Raw genomic sequence first — 16255 nt, forward strand, 5'->3', positions numbered from 1 at the left:
AGAAAATTCTCAACCATGCCTAAGTAAACTTATACAAACTGGTAAAAATGAATGTAAAAGTACGAATATACATTTAAAGAAAACCACAATATCAACCATTAATTCCAATCAACTAGTACTCATTCCTGTTAATTCAGCAACAATAGAAACCAATTGTGATAAAAATGGTATATATAAAATAAGTAAACAATCAGCCATCACTATCTGAAAACGCCAAATAATAATCAATAATCAAATCTATGAAAAAGAAGAGACAATACACGAAGAATACATATTCGACTTACCAAGATTTGAATATAAAGAAAATGTAACGAATCTACCCATACTTAAATTGAAAACATTGGATAGCAGCGAAATTAAGAAGATACAGAAAATACCAGAGAATATAGAAATGCCTGAACTATAAGAAGTCCCAAAATATCACAACTGGTCCAACTCAAGTCTAATTATTATAATTACACTAATAATTCATATTTTAGAAATGTTTAAGGTGTTCAATAGTAAATTCAAAGAATATTGTACCAAAAGGAAAACACAAAAGACAAAAAATGGCTCAGAAAAAGCAAGTCCATTGTTTTCAGAGCTTAAGGAGGTAGGAATTATATAAACATAAACAGATAATTCCATTGGAATCTGCCGACCACAGTCCATCCGATCAGAAGATATAAATAGGCCTGCACTTGTTTATAATAAATTAATAATAAAATAAGCATTTAAGAAGTTAATTGTTAATTGTATTCAGGCAGTTTATTTATAGTTTGGCAACAAATAGATTGTATTGTATTTTTTTTGTAAGTTTTTAAAAACGTAGTTTCCATGAAAATAAATTTAGTTCTCGGTAAATAATGACTGTATGCAAAAAAATATATACCTAAAAGTTATTTAACAATTGTTTTTATTACAAAAAAAATAAGTAACGAAAAACAATTGACTTTTTTTAAACAGCAATGTACCCTTCCATATACGTGTTTGGCACCTCGCCGCCTATTGGTTAAAACATGGCCGCGTGCCTCAAAGGACGAATAGGAAAGTCCTAGTTGCTAAATACATATACGGAATGTTTAGATGCAAACGGTTTAAAGAATTTTATTATTTTTTTCCAAATTTCAGTAATTTTATAGCTCACCTGAAAAAATAAAAAGTTGAAGATATATTGACACGGAATTAAAGTGCCTACATACTATAGATAATAAAGCAGATCTAGTTAATTTAATTTTTTTCATTGTGAAAATAAGTTCTTTAGAATTTGCTTTAAAGTTAAAACAAGTTTAAATATTGAAAGTATTAAATTTGAAGTAATGAAAAACTATAAAGTGAAGTAAAACAAAAGAAAACTATTGGATAGATCTTCCCTACTGTGCCTAACGTTAAATTATCGTCTTAGAACCATGTTATTCTATGTCGATAGTTTTACACTGTACAGTACCTATACCATTTTAAAACTTCTTTTTCACAATATGTACAACGTGTAAAATAGAAATGTCTCTTCATTACCACCGAAGCAAATTACTTGCACGTACTTAAAATGCTTGTTAAAAAAATAAATTTCAAAAAAAAATGGATATACATGGATCATATATAACACTAATACATTAAAACCTGGAGCGACCGATATCGACCGATATCGAAACATTGTAAACTTTAAATTAGTATTTATGTTCCATTGTAGCATAGCTCTGAAGATGGCTTTGTAAGCCGAAAGCGCTCAGCTAGGAAATAAATGTTTACACAATTCAAAAACTTTTCCATTTTTTGATTCGATTTTTAATATAATATAATTTAGTAAAACTTATTGAAATAGATCGGTATAAATTTGCTATATTCACGTATATTATTAATAGATTGAATAAAGGCTAATAAGGGATGTGAATCTTATTTAAAACATATTTTACAATTCAATATCGTCAATCATATCCATATATAATACAGAAAAAGCTAGAAACTAATGTTTCAAAAACTAGGTATTTTACTGGCCCATTTATCACAGTTGGCTACCAAAATTACTTACTTCTAACGATTAATACTGTAACTTAATACGGTAAATCAATATCGCAAAGGGTTGGGTACTTTAGGTGATAAGTGCCCCTTAACCCATTCAACCAATTTTAAAACCCCTCTTAGTATCGCCGGTTGCCACGTAAAGCTACTTATTTCCTCTTTCGACTTGATAGGTTTGTAATGTATATACGTACTCCACTAATGCGATTTTTGAACTAAACTTTAAATGGGAAAATGAGATCGTAAACGTTTATGACGTAATTTTGGAACAAAGTGGTCGTAATAAAGTAGTTTCAACTTTGTAAAATAGATGTTTAGGAATGCATTCAGATATTTTTTAATTAATTAGATTGTAATTATGCATTTTTTTTATTTGAAAAAAAATTCAAAATCTTAAATGGATTGAACTGTTTTGGATCTGTAGTTAAGCTACTTCCAAGCAAACGAAATAATGATGGAATTCAAACATAAAACCTGAAATACAAAAAAAAATAAAGTGGTGAAAAATATATTTAAAACAAACAACCAAACAAAATCAACATAATTTAAAAATAAAAAAGTAATAGTCAAATAAGCTATTATAGAAATTAAACACTCAACTTAATAGTCCAATTACTGAGGCTTAAAATATGGTAATACCTCTGAATTTTTTATAACTGCCTCGATTTTTTTGAAAATTTCAAATTAAGTTTATCTTACCCTCCACTTCAAAAGTTATATACGCTCTAGGTGCGCTTTTTGTTTTTAAGGGGTGAAAACTACCCCTTATTGAAGAAACTGGGAAAAACACGGATTTAATTATTTTATGCACTTAAATCTTGTTTATTCGCATAAGGTAAATATTGTAATGTGTTCTCTAATATGAAAATTAATTATTCACAATTTTCAACCCTTAAAACCCTTTAAAAACCCTTAAAAGCTAATACTTTTTATAAAAATAATATGAAAAAAAGTCGTAGCAGCTTGAGACATTTCAATTATGTATTTAAATACAAATAAAAATTAATACCCTAGCTATACAATAATATTTTATTTATTGGAAATTTTCAACCCTTACGACCAACCTTATGACAAAAATGAATTAAAAATTAATTAAAAAATATTTTTATCGGTTTGAAACATTTCTTGAGTGCATTTTATTTAACAAAAATGAATTTCTTGCTTATAAAATAATATTTTATTATAATTTCAACAGTTCAACCCTCACAACCACCCCCTTTGTCAAAAATGAATTAAAAAATATTTTTAACGATTTGAAACATTTTTAGAGTGCATTGCTTGTAGACAAAAATTAATTTTTTACTTATAAAATGAGCCTACTTTTTTGATGAAAATAAAATCCTTAAATCCTTAACTTAGACATGGACATAAATAGAAAAAATTTAGTTTATAATATATTACAATTTTTTTATTTTCCAAAAAACTAAAAATAAATAATATTTATATAAAACGAGGTATAAAATAAATGAATATCTATCCATCATAATTTTCACCATCCAATTGGTCTTCGTTTACTGGAGGACAATTTTGGCAATTGTCACCACAGCACAGCATCGGATTGGTCCAATGCTCCAAATTATAAAATTTTTCAATGCTCCAAAATTTATTCTAAAAAGTACTATTGGTTTTTTTACAATAACTCGGTTAATTTTGATGATACAACATGCATAAATGCACGATTTTACAGGTAATTTAACAGGCTATAAGTATAGGAATGTTAAAACATTCTAAAGTCCTTCATGTTTAAAGGGTGAAGGGTCAAAGGGTCGGAGACAAGTGGTTCATGCGCTATAAAGCAAACTTCAATCAACTACATCTCCGCTATTTTTTAAGCTACAAAAAAAATTAAAAAATAAAAATTTTTGTCGAAAAAAAACCTATTTTTTGTATTGTATCATCTTTTACGCATCTTTTATAGTTTTGAAGTTATAAAAAAAAGTAATATTGTAAATTAATAATTACAAAAAAAAAATGTAATCATACTTTTTTTAAAAACTGGGTATTTTAAAGTGGCTAAACTTTTGTATCATATAAAAAACACTAAAATAAAGTGAATTCTATAAGGAAAACAATTTATTTCAATCCTAGTGAACATGACATTAGTTTTATTGCGTTTTTTTTTTACAAAATTTTGAGAAACCCATCGTTTTTTTGATCGTATCTCACGTACAGTTGGTGCAAAGGACTTTTACCACCACTCACTTTAAAGGTCTTTTTAAGCTCTTTTAAAAATATTATATAAGTTTTTGTCGAAAAATGTACCCGTTTTCAGTTATTTAACGTTAAATATTCATATTGAAAGACAAAAACAAAAACAAACCTTCTTTGAACAGCCGTAACTCAGTTAATATTGAACTGAAAATATTCATTAAAATGCCAATCTTTTTGTATTTTTATGAGCTTTAATTTTAGTCGTTACACTTTCTTTGATAAAACTCTTAGTTTCAGAGCTATTCTTAAAAAACCTTTGAAAAACATGTCTTTTTTTTAACGAAAAATGACACTTTTCAACAGCGAATAACTCAAAAAGTATTGATCTAGCGAAAAAAATTTTTATTTGAAATTTGTCCTTTTATCGAATAGCGTGGTTATTTTGAGTGAAAAAGTTTCCACCCTCGAAAAGGGGTGGCAAACACCTCCAGGGTGGAAGCGCACATCAGCACTATATAACTTTTGTTCCTTGAGTAATTATTTACCAACACACAAAATTTCAAATGAATCGATTCAGTTATAAAGAATTCGGAGGTAAATACCCTCAGTAACTGATCTATAAAAACGGTTTGGACAGAAGATGAAGGAGAATAAACATAAAAACTTATAACTGTTACATAGAACCTTTAAAAAAACAAGTATAAGGTAAATTGTGATGGTGACATAGTTATAACTACAGTCGAAATAACAAATAAATGGCAACAATACTATATAAATGTAACAGTTGGACAGAGAAAATGACTAAGTATAGCCATACTACTATTTGCTGTATATAAGAGGAAACTACACAAAATAACATCCCAGTTAAGTTGAAAAAAAAAAATAGAAAATGAAGAGTAGAAATCATTAAATATATGAGAAATTATCGTTCACATAAGCACACTATATCAAATTTCCAATACGGCATGGTCACAATGCAAAATTCTCTGAGATGTAACAGCGGCAGCGATACTACCTATTTACAAAGGGATTAACCACAGAAAGTGTAATAAAATATCTAAAATAATTGTAGAAAAGAGAATACGACAACTAATATAGATTTTGACCAAACAGAGCAAAAAAAATCCATTTAAAGGACGCTGTACTTCCGAGAAGGTCTTACTGCGTGAATTGTAGACACTGTTTAAAATTAAATGAACGACTTTGCCACGTGCGACGAGCCATCGTAACAGATGATCAATGGCAACATCAATAGCTGTAAGATCTTCTTCATCATGCGTCATATCACAATTTTCCGACGTGGGCGATCACCGTTGAGAAGGATATCTGAGTCCATTCACGAATGTTTTTTAACCAAGAAACCTGTTTTTAACCTGTCTTTTAACCAAGAAAACTCTCACTATATGTCACAGCAAAAACATTTTCCGGTGTTTAATACTCTTTAGCAATTCTCTATCTTTGTTGAGCCTCCTTAGTAATTCCTCAGAAATGTTTCTTGCTGTCCACGTTATCTTCAGCATCCGTCTATGAATCCACATTTCCAATGCTTTCATTCTGTTCATGCTTGATACTTTCAGTGTCCACACTTCTGCTCCTTACAAAAGTAATGACGAAATATAGTACTTTACCATTCTTTGTCTTAGTTCTAAACTAAGATGATTATTGCAAATTATGATTATAATTATGTCTTCATTTTTATAAAAGTAGCTATAATCAATGATATTCTGGTGAATTCCGTTTTATTTCAATGTCTGGATCTAGTTGGTCCGTTATCACAGGTCCCAAATATGTAAGTTTGTGAACTTTTTTAATTTGGATTCCATTTAATTGAAGATCTGCATCTCGATGTGTGTTACGACTAAAGACTAAACATTTGGTTTTGTTTGAGTTTATTTTAATGCCCATTTTCTCACGTACTTCTTAAACATGATGAAGCAGAATTTGGAGACCTTTAATATTTTCTAACAGAATTACTGTATTGTCCGTATTACCTAATTACATCAAGTAGTTGCTCGTTGATTTTTATTCTATATGGCTGTGTCTCAAGTACCTTTTTAAATAACTGATACTAGTAAAAATTGACGGCTATATAATTAGAGGACCCAAATACCATTTACTTTCCCTTATAATACAAGGAAATGTGAAGGGAAAGAGATGGATTGGTCGAAAGAAACTTTTATGACTGCGTAATATTATTGTGCATATGAAATTGGATATGGAATTCTTCATTACTTCATTCTTTGTCACAGCTACATAATATACAACTTCCCTCTCATGCTGAATCCTCTTAAACTAATTTACATTATCTCTGCTCCCCAGAAAATTGCAAAAATGAAACAATATCTGAAGATTCAGAAAAACTATGTTTAATATTTCCACTTTCACAGAAGAGGTCATGCTTCTTTGTATTATCTGTAAGCGATTGATTGAACATAGAGTTGTGTTATAGAGGTAGCACCTTTTATCGGAACGACCACATCGAGCGTCATAGACGGGAGATGGTTCTTGATAACTGGTCCTCATAAGACAACTAACTCTCACTTATGGCTCCACGTGCCACACCCCGGGCAACTGCATTGGTCTGCAGGCTAAACTAAGTGAGGGTAGCCAGATATGGCGACAATTCCACCGAGCGATTGCCGGTATAAGCAATCCCCCACTTACCTACCAACGGCTTCGGGCGGAAGAGTGGGTAAGTGGTTGGGCACTCTTTTGTCCTGAGACAGAGAAATCTGTCTCGAAGGCGGATGAATCAAGGAATGGTCAACGGCGTAAGGATACAGAAGGCAACGGGAAACCACTGTATTAATGATCTTTAAGATTCCCTAGTATAATCATGATGGCAAATGTCACATCAATCACTCATGTTACTGATCATGGACCTCGGAACCCAAGATCCGGCAGGAGAGGAAAACCACAGACAGACCATAGGGCCTCTCAGGTCGTGAACCAGCGAAATCCATGTGTAAGTAATGTCAATCACCTTAAGATGTTAAGAATAGTGACGTGGAATGTAAGAAGCCTCTTTGCAGCAGGTAAATTAACTAATGTAGCCCTTGAAATGGAAAACCTTAAAATTGATGTCCTAGGTATAAGTGATGTACAGTGGCCAGGATCAGGAAAATGCACGAATAATAGTGGAACACTTTATTATTCAGGCACCATCAGTTCAACTCATCGTTACGGTGTCGGTGTCTTGGTATCAAAGAAAATCAGTAACTGTATAACAAGCTTTACTCCCTTCTCTGATAGAATAATGGCACTACAACTTCAGTCAAATAAACAAATTATAAATATTATACAAGTATATGCTCCTACGGCTGATAAAGATGATGATGAAATTGAAAGTTTCTACTACGATCTGGAACAAATTCTAAAATCAATGAAGAAACATCACACTACAGTAGTAATGGGCGATTTTAATGCCAAAATTGGACATGGATGTGTGGACGGTTATGTGGGTGACTATGGATTAGGAGAACGAAACGAACGAGGAGACCGTATGGTACAATTTTGTCAAGCGGAGGAGTTAGTAGTTGCTAACACTCTTTTCAAGTTACCTAACAGAAGACTGTACACATGGAAATCTCCGAGTGACACCAAAGGCATAGTAGTCAGAAATCAAATTGACTTTGTCCTTATTAGACAAAGATTCCGCAACTCTATACTCTCAGCTAAAACCTACCCAGGAGCAGATATAGGCTCGGATCACAATCCTGTAGTAGTCACATTAAGAATAAAACTAAAGATCATTCAAAAACACATACAGAAACAAATTGACGTGAGAAGACTGAGTGAACAACATATAAAAGAGAAAACAATAGTGAACATCAAAGAAAATTTACAAAATATAGAGAAACTGAATAGAAATACTGATAACATAGACCAAAAATGGGAAAATATTAAACATGCCGTAATGCTGGCAGGGAGAGAAAATTTAACACCGAAAGAGAGGAAACATAAAGAATGGATGAATGAGGAAATACTACAGTTGATGTGTGAAAGAAGGGTACACAAAACAAATAACCCGATAAGATACAAAGAAACAGATAAACTGATAAAAAAGAAAATAAGAGAAGCTAGAGAAAGATGGCTAAGTGAGCAATGCCAGGAGTTGGAACAACTGGAGCGAAAATATGACTTTTTTAATGTACACAAAAAGATTAAAGAAATGACAGGAAGGAGAAGAACAACACAGATAGGACAGATCAAAGATACAGATGGTATACTCATAACAGATTTACAACAAAAAATGAATCGATGGACAGAATACATATCACAACTTTTTGATGACAAAGATAGACAAGAAATCTCAAACGAATATACAGATGATACAGGGCCTGATATAATCAGAGAAGAAATAGATTATGCAATCAAACAAGCGAAAAGTGGTAAGGCCCCCGGTCCTGATGAAATTCCCGTAGAACTGCTCAAACTTATGGACGATGAATCTATTAAAATACTCCTAGATCTATTTAACACAATATATAGAACTGGAATAATACCTAGGGAATGGCTCCGTTCGACCTTTATACTACTGCCAAAAAAGGCAAATACAAGGGAATGCAGCGAATATCGTACGATAGCTTTGATGAGTCATGCTCTAAAACTGTTTCTGAAAATAATCCATAATAGGATCTATAGGAAATTAGACGCAGACATCAGTAACACTCAGATGGGATTCAGAAAAGGGCTGGGTACAAGGGAGGCTCTGTTTGCAATGAACGTTCTCTCACAGAGATGCTTAGACATGAACCAAGAAATTTACACCTGCTTTATTGATTTCGAAAAGGCCTTTGACAAAGTACAACATGAACCACTAAGACAAATTCTAATAAAGAAAAATATAGACAGCCGAGATATTCGAATTATATGCAACCTATATTGGAATCAAACAGCAAATGTGAAGGTTGAGGGTAGGCTAACAGAAGAAATTCAAATCCGTCGAGGAGTCCGGCAGGGATGCATCTTGTCGCCACTTTTGTTTAATCTGTATAGTGAAGCTATTTGTGAACAAGCACTCGAGGAAGAAGATCTTGGACTGATAATAAATGGTGAGACGATCAACAATATAAGGTATGCTGACGATACGGTTCTCCTAACGGGAACGCTAGTAGAACTACAACATCTCGTTCAAAGTCTCAATATATATTGTAACAGTTACGGCTTGAAAATTAATTTGAAAAAAACTAAATTTATGGTAATCACGAAATCCAAGAACATCAGAGCTAATCTTGTAATAGACAATACAACGATTGAGCGTGTGTCCTGTTATAAATATCTAGGTGCTTGGATCACAGACGATACTGATCAAACAAAAGAGATTAGATGTAGAATAGAAATCGCTAGATCAGTCTTTAATAGAATGCGCAAACTCTTTTGCAATCGTGATATCAACATAAAGTTACGAATACGAATGCTGCGGTGTTATGTCTTTTCTACCCTGTTGTATGGAGTAGAGGCTTGGACACTAAAACAGTTGACCACAAAAAACATCGAAGCTTTCGAGATGTGGTGCTATAGGCGCATTCTCAGAATATCATGGATGGACCGCGTCACTAACACGCAAGTACTCCAAACTTTAGACAAAAGATGCGAAATTCTAAATGAGATAAAAACTAGAAAGATGGAATACTTGGGGCACATTGTGAGAGGTGAAAAGTACGAACTTTTAAGAAATATCATGCAGGGCAAAATTAAGGGCAAAAGAAGTGTGGGAAGAAGAAAAATATCGTGGCTTCGTAATCTACGTGAATGGTTCGGGTGTAGTTCGATTGAACTTTTTAGGCGCGCTGCTAACAAAGTCGCAGTGGCCATGATGATTTCCAATCTCCGTTAGGAGTGGCACGAGAAGAAGAAGAAGAAGATTGAACACCCTGAGGAAAAGACCGCAACAGAACAAACTATATTTTCTCACAAACAAACAATTCCTAGTTCCTCAAGCCCCTCCAATACAAAGAAACGAAAACGTAATTCTTCTGTTGACCCCAGTCTATCCACTGACTCAAAGCAAGCAATTCAAGAAGTCTATAAACAAAATCCCGAAGCGTTTATAGCCCCTCCTGATAAAATAATTGCTTTTATCGAGAACGCTTACTGTAGCTGTAGCTCTCTCAGCAGCATTGAATTTCACAAAATATATTAAACCACTCATTTTAGCTTTCCAATTAATTAACCTAATTTTTAAAGAAAGATCTACAAAAACCAAATTACACGCTTAATTAAAAAAATTAAAACTAAAAAAAAACTGCAAAAGATGATTCTGAAATTATGGACACTCTTGATAATCCCAAGTAAGCTTGTTATAAACAATTCTTGTTCAATAGTTCACAAACCTTGCAAAATTCCAAACACTTTACATATTGATACAATGGAACTGTGATGGATTTTATTCTGATCCACGCCTGGAAGAGCTTATTTCTGAGTTTCCTCCTGACTTCCTATACCTACAAGATGCAAATTTTGCTGATAAATATTCAGGACAACTTAAAAAGTTTACTGGTTACCACTACATTCGAACTATTCAAATTAGTGCCAGTGGCGGAACATCAATTTTTGTTATCAACGATATTTTCGATAAAGAATTTCCACTAATCACATATTTATACCTCTAAAAGACAGCCCCATGGATTTACAATCTTCTAATATTCAATACTGATTTTTGCAGATTCAATAAAACAGAAACCTTAAACTCAATTCTCAGAAAATCCTTTCAAAACATCCTCAACTCAACATAATTTGCTGAAATTTTATACACCGATGCGTCCAATAATAAAGACTGTGCTGTATCCACAATAACGACGAAAATAAGCTCTGTGTGACTACATAGAAGCTGTAGTGTTTACACAACAGCATTATATTTAGTAGTTCGATAAAGACTTTAATCCACCCAACTTCAAATGAAACCAAAATAATCGTCATTTATTCTAATTCCCTTTCGTCGATTCATTCAATAAGATACTCCAAAAATCCACTAGTCCAAGAAATACATAACATGTGTAAACCCACTATATTCTGCAAACATAAGAGTCAAAATATTCTGGACTGCATCCCATGTTGGTAGATTGAGAAATGAAAAAGCAGACCAGGCCGCTAAAGCATCATGTTGTGCTGACTTAGCCTTTAAAGAGGTCGAAACTCATACAGATCTTAAGAAATTGATTAAACAAAAAATCCTTAGGTTATGAGCAGAACGTTGAAATAAAACAAAAACTAAGCTGCATGAAGTTCAGCCCAACTTATCTCGCCTCAATATGTCATCTATGAACATGAAAGAAAAATCAGTTACTCGCCGACTAGAATAGGGCATACACATCTCACACATGGTACCTTATGGCATCAGAAAACCCTCCAGTAGGCGACAATTGCAATACACCGTTTCGAGAGTATTCTAAAATTTCTAAAAGAAACATGTTTATTTCAGCTAATCTTACCAGTGCATAGTGTGAAGGTTTATTGTTGTGCTTCTCCGCTAATAATTGTTCATACCAAATATTTGTATGCATAATATTTACTTCTGCTATACTCCCAAAGCCGCGACAGCGGTATAAAACGGGAGACTATTATTATAATATTTACCTATAATGCTGTAAACTGTAGTCGTTGACAATAAGCAGTCGAGACACGATAATTTCAAATAAAAAAGTTGCAGTACATATGCATATGAGTACTTTCCACTTACTTAACGACTGTCAACTAATTCATAAAAGCGCCTTTTAAAATCCGCCCTAGACGGAATGATTTCTGAATTGTGTTGAAAGGCGCAATGAATTTGAAATCACACTATTCAATTCAAGTTCTGCATCACCTACCACTAACAAATGCCCTTAGCGACTCTCCTTTTAGACCGGTTGTATTTACTTACTTTTCTTAGATTTTGGGTCAGAATTCGTACGATTTATCTAACTATTCCAAGTAAAGAATGATTGAGGAGACCATAGGCGGACATACATTTTTTATGTTTCATTAAATCTTTCTAAATTATCCAATAACCTACGCGGATAAAGGCAGCGAGAATGATAATCGAACAATTTTTTGTTTAAAAAAGTTCTTTCCAGTGAACGGTTCTTAAGGAAAAAATGAACAATTGGTTTATGGTCCTAAAGATTAAAATTGTAATACTTTTATTTCATCTTAATAGAGTTTATTAATATTAATAATTGTATATATATATATATATATATATATATATATATATATATATATATATATATATATATATATATATATATTATATACAGGGTGTCCCGGAAAATAGTGCGTTCCTTAACGATATGTGCAGATTGCAGCATTTAAAACAAAAAAGTCTTATAACATTTTTTTATGAAGTTAACCGTTTTCAAAAAAAAAAAAATTATTAATTTTAGTCCATTTGATTATTGTTCGCAGAAAAGAAAATACAGCCGGCAACGTTGCGTTCCTTGTTATTCTTCGTTAATTACTGTAAATCAGCTATCATGAATCATCGATCGTTAGGCATAATATGAATTGATACTGATAACAGTGATAGAGAAAAAGCATGTATTTGTTTTTATTAAATATTTAATAATTAAAGTTTGAATACTATTTTTTACTTACATGGAAAATTACTATTACAATAAATGTTCGAAATGGCCACCATTTGCACAGATACACGCGTTTATTCGACGAATCCAATTATTCTTAATATTATAAGTATATAAATTAAGTCTGATAATTTCAGCAGCATCAAAAATTCGTTGTCGCAATTGAGCTTCTGTTTTAATTTCATCCTGGTTGTCGTATACCAATGATTTTAGATGCCCTCAAAAATAAAAGTCCATAACATTGCATTCTGGTGTTCTGGGTGGCCACAGAACGTGTCCATTTCTACCGATCCAAACGAGGAAAAGTGATGTCGAGGAAATCTTTAATATGTCTCGTAAAATGTGCTGGAGCCCCGTCATGAAGAAACCACATTTCAGAGCGTATTTTTCAATCTTCTGGGAAGTTCATACGGTCCAATCAGACGATTACCAATAATCCCAGCGCATAAATTTATACTAAATTGTTTTTTAAAATTTGTCCTACGTATAGCATACGGGTTTTCATCACTCCACACGTGACAAGTGTGAAAATTAAACACACTATTTCTCGTAAAACAAGCTTCATCTGCACACAACACTTTGCACGGAAATTCGGGTTCTCTGGCGATTTTGTTTTGAAACCATCTACAAAATCTTAATCTTCGAGGTAAATTGCCTTGGTGTAAATCTTGCACTCGTTGGTAATGGTAAGGATGTAACAGTTGTTCCGTAAATGTCTTGTGAACAATGTTTTTTGAAATGCCAACCATTCTAGCCACAGATCCAAGAGTACTTACTCTTGGATTATTACTGACTATATCCAAAATCACATCTTCTGCATTTAGTCTACGGTTACTTCGTGTTCTACCGCTAGTTTTTTTAGGTATCACACAAACCGTCTCTAATAACCTTTGGGACACGTTCACAAAACTTCGGGCATTAGGATGTCGTCGTTCGAGATAGCGTTCAACATAAAGTCTAACATATCGTGATACTCGCGAATCGAAAACATGACAATACTATTTATTCTTGAGCTACGGGTAATTACAACTGTTTACAAATAATGTACCTTTTCTGTACCAAAATAAAGTAAACTATCGCATTCTGCCCATACCTTATGGAGCGCAACGTTGCCGGATGTATTTGCTTTTCTGTGGACACTAATCAAATGGATTAAATTTAATATATATATTTTTTTGAAAACGGTTGACTTGTTATAAGACTTTTTTATTTTAAATGCTACACTCAGTCCATACCTTTAAGGAACGCACTATTTTCCGGGACACCCTGTATATATATATATATATATATATATATATATATATATATATATATATATATATATATATATATATATATATATATGTATATATATATATATGTATATATATATATATATATATGTATATATATATATATATATGTATATATATATATATATATATATATATATATATATATATATTTATATTGTTTTGATTCTACTTATTTTCTTAATATAATTATGCAAAATTATAATTATATTTATTTTTAATTTTAATAGATCAAAACTCTTCTTGGGCTAGCTCAAATTAATAAGTAATCTCAGGGTTTTACGTCATTCAAACAATAGAAATACAAAACCAATACTCACAGGAAGCTCATGGATAAATAAAATTCAAAAATAAATGAAACCCGTATAATAAAAAATATTGTGTTTATACCAAAGAAATAAATGCAAATTTTTAATAATAGAATAAATTGTTTAAATAAATACCCTCTGAAACGAGTCTTTAATGTACCGCAATGTACGATCTTTAAATACCGCAAGTTATTTAAAGATAGCAAATTACCCAGTGTAGGTACAAAATGAATTATTACTGGTTATAAGAAATACTTTTAAAACACATTACGAAATTGTTTATGTCAAATTTCACTATAGTCTTTGTAGACGTTGATAAACATTGAGAGAAGAAAATATCGTTAGAAATATAGGTGAACACCTTGGAACAATTTCTATATACGATGTCAGGGTACAATTAATCGAGTACTTACAAACTGTTGTCACTGATCACTGAATTTACTTTCCATTTTTAATCCATAAAAAAAACCATTTTTTTGGAAATGGTTTGTATTGGCAAAAATGATAATAATTTAAACAAAAGATCAGAAATTCAAAATCTAAGCAAAATTTATAATTATATATTCTTTCTTTATAATTTATGTATAAAACTTGTAAAATGTCACACTTTGATTTAATTTTCCATATATCTGTTACATTTTTTCAGACATCTATCAATGGTGAATAAATCTTCTTCTTCTTTGTTACAAAAAAAAGAATTTAAAAAAAAATAAATTTATTTTTGGCAATATAATTGTCAAAAATAAAAATTTTAAGTTGGCATTTATGACATTGAGGCTTATTTGTAATTGGTTGCTATTTTAACTTATTTATAAATTCAATTGTTTTTGTATTAAAAAAATGTTTTCAAAATTATACTAAAATTTCAGAGAAGCATTTATTAGATTAGGACATTTTTATATTAATTAGTTTTGAGATGTGTTAGCAGCAATTTTTACTTACCAAACTAATTTTATTTGGTGAGTTAACAAAAATTGTTTTTTCTTTCTAGTTAAACTTTGTAAGATATTTTGTCTTTTTTAGCAGCTCTTGATAATAATTGTAAACACAATTGAAAGATCGAGATAAAAAATAGTTAACCAATAGCCCTTATATTGACTTCAACCCATCCAAAACAGTTTTTAATTTTGGATAGTTTTGATTTTGAAATCTTTGTAAAAATCCAAGGAAAAAACAACAATTTTATTTTCACTTATAAACAATAGATTCTCTAGATTGACGTCACTATCTACTATCTTCATGTCTATTTACTGTTTTTACTTTTCACGCGAATGACTGGAGTTCGATTCCCCGCCTAGGAGAAATTTGTATTTTTTATTCCATTATAATGAAATATAATGATAAAGAAAATTAACTAATTAAACATAAATACAAGATAATAATAATAATGTAAATGATTAATAAATTCTATACTATATTTAACAAATTTTGAAAATGACTAAAATCATTAAACAAATTTTTTAAAGAAAAAAATTTGATTTTTTAAATTTTAAAGAACTTAAATGTGTGGTGCCATTAAAAAAATATTAACAGTTCGTGATCCAAAATATTACTTCATAATTTAGAAGCTATGTTGAGCAGTGCAATTTGTTTATAAATATAGATCAAAATATCTTCTTCCTTGAGAAGTGGACAGAATATAATTTATTTCTAATCCATTATTGCTTCTACCTTTTCCAGATTTCGTATATACATTTTACATATTTTTTGTATATAAGCTTTAAGACTAATTTTCTTTCTGGAAAGCTTGGCCAAAGTCTGAATAATTTTATTTTCACCTAGTTTGATCGCCTCTAATACTACTCCGTCATCGCTAGGGGATTTGTTATTGTTTTTTTTCTAAAAGTGCCGTTTTGAGTTCGTGTGGTTGTATTTCTGGTATTATTTCTGATCCATGGTTTATGATTTTTGACAGGGGCTGATCTTGGCTTTCGTCGGTGCT

The sequence above is a fragment of the Diabrotica undecimpunctata genome, chromosome 4 (genome assembly GCF_040954645.1).
Source record: "Diabrotica undecimpunctata isolate CICGRU chromosome 4, icDiaUnde3, whole genome shotgun sequence".
Lineage (NCBI taxonomy): Eukaryota > Metazoa > Arthropoda > Insecta > Coleoptera > Chrysomelidae > Diabrotica > Diabrotica undecimpunctata.